This window comes from Benincasa hispida, chromosome 7, assembly GCF_009727055.1.
Source record: "Benincasa hispida cultivar B227 chromosome 7, ASM972705v1, whole genome shotgun sequence".
NCBI classification, from domain to species: domain Eukaryota; kingdom Viridiplantae; phylum Streptophyta; class Magnoliopsida; order Cucurbitales; family Cucurbitaceae; genus Benincasa; species Benincasa hispida.
This window is the reverse complement of record NC_052355.1, coordinates 43,265,482-43,274,601: the sequence shown is the minus strand read 5'-3', so window position 1 is coordinate 43,274,601 and position 9,120 is coordinate 43,265,482. Positions and strand designations below refer to the sequence as shown.

Genomic DNA, 9,120 nt, shown 5'->3' with positions numbered 1-9,120 from the left:
TCCAATTCAATCCTTTTTTTTTTTGTACTCTCAATAGAAAAATGTCAATTTTTTTAAAGTCAAGTGGATAAGATTAGGTGACGCATTGGCCCATAGTGATAAAGACCTCTCGTAGTTAATTAATTGTTGAGGCTCGTTTCTTGGATCTTACAGATGGAAGCAATGATGAGCTTCACAATTTTTTTTTCCTTTGCCATGTCAGGACCCACTCTTAATGGGGAATAGGAATCACCACTCCAAACAATATAAAATTGTGGTATTAAATTTATCCACATTTTCATTGATATGAAATGAGAATTGAGATTTTTATCAGAGCGTTTGGCGCACCAATTTTTTAAGTTGGTGTAAATTATAGTTTGAAATTTCTATCGATATGTTAATATTTTTTATCGATATTTTTATATTTTTATGGATTCGACATCGTCATGAGGGGTGAATTCATATTTCCATCACAATGTATAAAAATCCACGAAACACAACAAAATAAGCATAAAAAGTCACTAATATAAATATAATATAAATAGTTGAAAATAATAAAATATTTATTCACTAATTTAAATTTATTTTTTTGATTTTTTTCAAAAATATCCATTAAAATTGATGATATTCTCATTGAAATTTCGATAAGATGAAGACTTTGATATTTCTGTCGATATCGATATTTTAAATCTTGATGTAAACAACTAAGCTTCAATAGTAAAAACTATTAAAGTTTGCACATTTATTGAATAATTTCATCTTTTCATCTTTTCCTACTTTTTATATTTATCAAAAGAACTTCATTTTCCATCTATTTCTACTTTTTATTTTCCTCTCTTAATCTACTTTTTATGATTATTAGAAGCTTCATATTATAGCTCTACACTTTAAATACAAACTTCTTAACTTTATTATATTAATTTCAGACTTATTATATCCACTCACGGGGCCAAACGTCCTCTTAATATTGTAAAAAATTTCGTGAAACATATAAAATAAACAACAAAATATCACCAATGTAAATATAATATAAAAGACAAGCATTTTAAATGTTGTAAAATATTTATTTATTCATTTAAATATTTTGTAAACTATTATTTTTTATATAATTTTTTCAAAAATATCCATCAACATCAATAATTTATCAATATTTTCATAAAAATGAGATTTGACATCTACATTGACACGCCATTTACCAAATTAATGATAAAATTACAAATAATTGAATTTGATACTAATTAAAAGTTGACACGTGTCAAATTGAAGTCATAAATTGACGAATTCCACATGTTTTCATCATGATTGTTGGATTGAATAAAATTAATCTTGGTCCAATTTGACATTATTATTTGGTTAAAGTCCAATTGAACCCAAAAATAGACTTAATTTGACCTAAATGTCAAAAAGAACCCAAATCAAATTAATTGAGCCTATGACCTAGGTATCAACTTGACGGTTGAAAAGGCACGCTATAAACCTAGATACCGTCAAAGTTACATGTTGAGTCTAGAACTGTTGGCTACCAAAGATATCAAGTAACTTTTAAAGTTTCAACATGGCAGTTGTCCTTTGATATTTGTTGCAGTGCACATAAATTGACTCCAACATTTGTGACAATCCAACCATAATTGCATTTGACATAACAAAGACCAACTTAACTTAACACCCAACTTCAAAAATATAGGCCCATACCTTCAATATGTCAAAGATTAACTCATAAACTCATAACGACCTTAACAAACTATTGTCCTATTGTTAAGAAATTCAAATCAGATAATTACTATTTTTGCATTCATATAACATTTTAAATAGAGAACTGAAGGGAAAAAAAATGGTTCAAATACCATTCTGCCGTTGTAGTTAGGGATGTAAAATTGCCTATATCTGAAAATTCGTTAAATAAAGTATTAACGTAAGAACCCTAACTTTAAATGGCTAAAGGACATCCCTTCCCAACCCTAACTTGAACCTCAATTATTACAAGCTTTTGAGAAGTTTTTTGTGTTTATATATCAGGCCAAATCGAGAAAACCAAATTCTTTTCACAAGAGTTAGGTGACCGTGTCAGAATGAAAACAACAGAGTTCCAAACAGAATAGATTCCCGCTACCAATATACATTGCATGCTTTATACTTGAAGAAAATAAATAATCATCTAGAGGATCTCTCATAGGAAAGAACAACACCAGAATATTACTAATCACTAAACATAAAACCAATTATAGAAACGAAATCGAAAGATTCAAGATAAGGAAAATCAAACTCTAAAGCTGTTCCGTTTCACTGCTTTTAATGTGGCCCACAATACTCCACTTATTTATCTATGATTGATACATAAAGAAGAAACGTAAAAAACACGACACTATGACTGAAAATATAAAGAGATCTATCAAACAAAATAAAGAGATAAATGAAAACTCAATAAATCCTTTAAATCTGGATTTATATATTTCACTTTGTTACCCTCCACATTGCATGAGATTTTTGGGGAAAAATGATAAAATTTTCGCCATTGGCAAGGATCAAACCTAGGTTGCCTACCTAACAAGTGGAAGTACTCACCACTATACTACAAGAAGCTATTTGTTTTGCTTGTTGTGCGTAAAAAACAAATTCACCATTGTGGAGGATCGAATTCGGGTCATCCGCACGACAGACGGGAATACTTACCACTATACTGAAATGACTTAGATGTTTTACTTACGTTTTTTTTAATTATTTGTTACTAGTTTCTAAATTTGAAGTTTTATTTTTATTTAAAGCAACTCCAAAATTACTAAAATAATTTATTTTTCCTTCAAAATATTACTAGAGCTAAATTATTTTTCCTTCAAAATATTACTAGAGTGGTCCATAAAAATTATTACGTAAATTTTTTCCTACATAAGTAGATAAAGATGAAAGAAGAGAGGAAGATGAAAACTGGTCACTCAAGTTAAATGAAAATATTTACTATTCATTTAATTTCAACATTTAGTTGTCAAGAAAACTCTAAGCATGATATCTATGCCCACCCCACGTTAAAAGAAGAGTTGTAGTTTTAGGAGCGATTTATTTGGAAAAGAAATGAGAGACAAGAAAATATATTTGATTACAATTAAAATGAACAATCTCAAATGAATCAAGACCTTTACCAAGGTCATGCCTTCTATTTAGCACTAGGTCAACTCATTAAGGTTAATTGAACACTATGCTCAAATTGGTAAATTTATAAAAACAATATTAAAAGCACACAATTTTATGTGACAAAGAATATATAAATACTTTCGCATTATTTGCTAAATTTTATCTAAATACAATACAAGTAGATTTCACATGTTTATTTGATTAATGAAGGGATCGAATCCCAATGCAGAAGCATATGAACGCCCGTACCATCGTAATTCGATTTGAAAATATAGAAAAACAAAATAAACTTTTAATGTACAACATGCTTTTAAGTGAAATTTACAAAGAGAAGAAAATACTAACTTTGAAGACTCTTCTTCAAACTTCTCCAAAATCTTGTTGTGATCACGATCTCAAAAACTTTTTCATGGATCTCAATGAATTTGGACACCACCGCTAAGTCTTCCCACTATTCTCCGACAAGGAAAAGATTTGTGGGAACTTTTTTGGAAGATTTGGGAAGAAGAAGAAGTTTATGTAGAGAAAATTTTTCTCCGTAACTACTTTTTAGTGATAAGACATTAGAGAGAACTGATTTTTTTTTTTCTCAAAAAGAACTTTTCTTCCTCTTCTTTTTTGAATTGCAGAACTCTTTTGAAAAATTGTCTATATTTGAAAAATTGTTAAATAAAGTGTTAATGTGAGAACCCTAACTTTAAATGGCTTAAGGATGTCCCTTCACAACCCTAACTTGAACCTCAATTATTGCAAGTTTTAGAGAAGTTTTATGTATTTATATATTAGGCAAATCGAGAAAACCAAATTCTTTTCACGAGGGCCAGACGTTCGTGTTAGAAAGACAACAACAGGGTTCCAAACAGAGTAGATTTCCACTTCCAATATACATCACATACTTTATACTTGAAGAAGATAAACAATCATCAAGAAGATCTCTCATAGAGAAGAACACCAAAATATTAATATCACTAAAAATACAATCAATTATTGTAACGAAATCGAAGGATTCTAGGTAAAGAAAAACCAAACTCTAAAGTGGTTTCGTTCCATTTGCTTCTAACATGGTCGATAATGCTCCACTGATTCATCTACGATTGACACAGAAAGAAGAAATACACAAAAAACACGATGTTACGACTGAAAATAAAATAATAGAAAACGGTGGAGAATCTTGAGAAAAGATATAGAGATCGATCGAATAAAATATAGAGATAATGAAAACACAACATATCCTTTAAATTTGGATTCATATTTTTTGCTTTGTTCCCTCTCACAAAAATAATAATTTCTTTTTGACATTTTCCAAGTCACCCATATGACGAGCAAGAGTACTCACCACTATACTAGAACAAACAATTGATGATAGTTTAGATATTTTAAATATGTTTGCTTTGCCTTTTGTGCATGAATAAAAAACTTCGCCATGGCCAGGGATCAAACTCGAGTCACCTACGTGACAAGTAGGAATACTTACCACTATATTACAACGACTTGATGTTTTTATTATGTTTTTTTATTATTATTTAGGATTTAAGCAACATCTCACCGCAATTTTGTACTTCAGTCTCTAACTTTGAAGTTTTATTTTCATTTAAAAGCAACTCCAAAATTGCTAAAACAAAGTATCTTTTTCAAAATATTACTAGAGTGGCCTAGAAAAATTATTACATAATTCTTTCTACATAAGTAGATAAAAATTAAAGAAGAGAAGAAGATCAAAACTGATCACTTAAGTCGATAAAAATACTTACTATTCATTTAATTTCAACATTTAGGTGTCAAGAAAATTCATAAACACGATATATATGTCCATCCCATGTTAAAAGAAGAGTTGCAACTTTAGGAGCGATTTATTCGGAAAAGAAATGAGACAAGAAAACATCTTTGATTACGATTAAAATGAATAATCTCAAATAGACCAAGTACTTTATCAAGATCATGCCTTTTATTTACCACTAGGTCAACTCATTATGGTTAATTGAACACTATGCTCAAATTGACAAATTTATAAAAACAATATTAAAATCACATAATTTTATATGACAAAGAATATATAAATACTTTCACACTATTTGCTAAATTTTATCTAAAATTCAATATAAGTATATTTCACATGTTTATTTGATTATTGAAAGGATCAAATCCCAAAGTGGAACCATATGAATATCGGTGCCATTGTAAATTGCATTTGAAAATTAAAAATAGAGAGAGAGAAAACAAGAATAAACTTTTCTTGTGCAACGTGAATTTAAGTGAAATTTACAAAGAGAAAAAAAATACTATCTTTGAAGAATCTTCTTAAAACTTCTCCAAAATCTTGCTGATCACGATCTTAACAACTTCTTCATGGATCTCAAAGAATTTGGACACTACAAGTCTTCCCGCTATTCTTCGACAAGAAAAAGGTTTGAACCCTTTTAGAAAATTAGGGGAAGAAGAAAAAGTTTATGCAGAAAAAAAAATTTCTGCAACTTTTTAGTGATAAGAGATTAGAGAGAATTGATTTTTTTTTTTTTTTTCAAAAAGAACTATTTTTCCTCTTCTTTTTTGAACGGTAGAACTCTTCTGCACTTATATGAGGGGAGTTAACTCCCCCAACTCACTTAACTCCCTGTAGGGGAGTTAATATTTAATTTATTTAATTTAAATTAAATAATTCTTAATTAATTAAATCATATGTTTTATTAATATCTGATATGAGTCATATTCAAATGTATTTTTCTTTTATAAACTATTATTTTAATATGAATCTCATTCCTATTATTTAATATTTAAATATTATTCAAATATATTATTCTCTCATCTTATATAGCTTAATTTTGAATCTTATTTAAAATTAACTTTATAATACAATGTATCTATATACATTATATTAATTCTTTCATAATATGAATCTTATTCATATTAATTTAATATTTAAATCTTGTTCAAATATAAATACTCTTATATAATAAAATTAATTTTTGAATCTCGTTCAATATAAACTTTATATTATAATGTATCTCCATACATTATATTAATTGTATCTCATATACAACACTACAAGAAATAACGGATACGATAGCTAATGAAAAAAAGCTATGATAGATCTTTTATAACCTTTTTCGAAGGTCCTGACAGCCCATGCTATTAAAAATCTAAGACCTTTCATAACGTTTTTGTATAACTTTAACGAATGTTATAATAGAGTAAGAAGATATAGCATATATACATTGTTATAAAAACATTTTATAGCCTTGGTTATTAAAGCTATCGTTAATGAATAATAGCTTGTTCGTAATGCTATATTTTCCATATAAAAACCTTCTTTTAGTGCTATCTTTATCATATAACAACTTTTTATTAATGCTATCTTTAACATATAATGACCTTTTCTTAATGTTATTATTATATTCCATATATAGATTTAATTTTATGCTACAACGAACTTACATATCAAAATTTCATAATCAATTTACATTAGAATTATTTATTTTTAGCTAAGTACACACATGAAATACTTGGTAATGCATTAAATATCATGACTTCCTTTAATAATAGAAATTTGTAATCCATTTGTATCTTATAAAATAATGAAATTATCCAACAATAAAAGTACATCAAATATAACTTGCAACTATATAAGTTCACAAAATAGAAAATTTACAAGCATTCAAATTATGTCATCATAGAATTAAGCTTTCATCTTTGAGTCAAACTAGATTGAGATTATGGATAAAGAGCTTTGAGTTGTCGAGTTGGATGAAGTGAAAGTTGGATCATGAGTCAAATTAAGCCAAACAATGGAGAGAATTTGGTGATGAAGTTATCTCTTGAGCTGAAATTGACATTGAGATCTAAAAGGCTTCAACACAAGTAATATAACCAGTAATTAAGAAAGTTATCAAAACGCTTTATCACAAGCAATACAATCTCTAATTATCACTTCAAGTTTCACTCAATATGCAATCCTTTAAATCTAAATGTTCCTCTTGTTGTTATAAAAGATCTAAACTAGCCTACACAAATTTATTGTATAAAGAGATCATAATTAGAGATACTATAACAATCTCCTACTATTTTATTTATCTATACAGTAACAACTTAAGTCAACTATTGGCCAACAAAATCCTCCAAGCATCCCAACATAAATGATCTCAAATAGCACAACTATTATTGGTGAGATATTGTTACGATTGTAAACTCATGAAAGAACAAAAATGAATGACCAATTTTACAACTTCCTACCAAATAACATTAATAAAAATAAGAGAATCGGAACACAAATAGTTCTACATTTTGAGAATTCAAGTTTCAAAAATAAAAATATGACAGAAGAAGATTAGGAAATTATCAAATTTCAACGAAGAGTTAAAAGAGTTTCATATTTAAGGGATTGTAAATTTACCATGTTCTTTCTCAATAAGTTGATTGTGATTCCCTCCTTAAGTCGTTGTCTTCTTCTTCAACTTCATCTCTTGTTCTTATTCCTTCTTCAAAATCCCTCAGCGAACTCACCACTAAAATAAAATGTGATAAAAATAAAATATTGATAAAAAAGAAAAGAAAATAACATCAACGAACTCACCACTACTTCAACTTGATCAATAATCTAGTCATCAATGAAGAGAAAAGAAAATATTGATAAAAAGAAAAAACACAATCAGTGGGGAGCATCGAATAGGGAGCATTGAGTTCTAGATAAGATCAAGACTTGGATCGAGTTCTAGACCGGATCAAGTTTTGGACCAGATCGAGTTCTTCACGGTGGGGATCGAAGATCGAGTTCTGGACCAGATCAAGACTTGGATCGAGTTAGGATCAAGTTCTGGACTGGATCGAGTTTGAATGGTAGAACACCAATATTAAAACAAAGTTGCACACATAAACATTCAGATCTGAGTAGAATGCACAATCTGGTCGATGACGAAAGCACGTGCGATTGGACAAAGAGCAGGGAAGTTTTGGATTTGTGTGTATGGTAGAATAGTGTAGATCAGAGATGGATCTACCTCCATCAACGACTGTTCGACAGAGGTAGAGAGTTGACAAAAGCATAATATATAAATTAAGGCCTAAATATTTCAAGAACAAGAATGAGAGACAAAAAGAAAATGTGGAGAAAGAGAAGAAGAATCGCACTAGATGGCTGGACAGGATGACCCAATACCATGGTTGAGCAAATACTGATTATGGTGTCATCGATGATGTTGAAATTGAAATCATCTCTCACAAACACCCTCTTTCCCTTCAAATTGGCCTCCTTGAATGTATCGATGCTCATTTTGGTTTCCATAAGAATTTCCTAAGAAAAACCACATAGAAAACAATGAATAAAAAAGGAACACATATAAGAAAAAGTTAGGGAGAGGGAAAAGATGGATCGGATTAGTGAAACTTACGAGGAAGAAATAGATGAGAAATTAGAGAAGCATGGACAAAGTTTAACCAGAAGAACTTTTTTTAGAACATGAGAAAAAACTAGTAGAGGGTGAGTAGTGAATTGTAGAGATTAGAGCAAGGGAAAGAAATGGGGAAGGAGGGAAATACAACAAATGCGCACGCCAAAATTTTCAGTTTCCGCCTTTTTTTTTTTTTTTTTTTTTTTTTTTTTTTCCCTCTCTATTTTATAACCCATTTAATAAAAGACTATAATGAAAAGCTATTAAAAGAGTTATATCTTGTAGTGCAATAAACTTAAATTCCCTTATAATTTGAACAATTTAAATTCTTTCTAAACTAAATATTCCTATTTTACTCAAAATGAGCTAGTAGACCTAATGGATCACATATTAGAAGCTCTAATGATACATGATTAATTAATTAAACTATTTAATTAAATTTATCAACATTTATTACTGTGGCTTACTCAACTAAAGACTCATAATTGCACTCTTCAAATTGTAGATATATTTATGTGTCCACGGATATAACCGTTATCAATAAGTCAACCCTTCATGAATTGCTCGTAATTACAACTGGAAAAATTACCATTTTATCCCTATATACTTCTTAAGTACCACAAATCCCTCCAAT

The 9,120-nt window shown here is 29.0% G+C and overlaps 1 long non-coding RNA gene across 1 annotated transcript; it reads right to left on the bottom strand.

The window, feature by feature from the left end:
- Positions 1 to 6,602: 6,602 nt before the first annotated feature.
- Positions 6,603 to 8,665, bottom strand: LOC120081825. The gene is made up of 4 exons (XR_005482955.1): positions 8,487 to 8,665; positions 8,227 to 8,389; positions 7,493 to 7,604; positions 6,603 to 6,922 (listed from the first exon to the last, which is right to left on the bottom strand). It is a non-coding gene; the product is annotated as an uncharacterized LOC120081825 (long non-coding RNA).
- Positions 8,666 to 9,120: the final 455 nt, after the last annotated feature.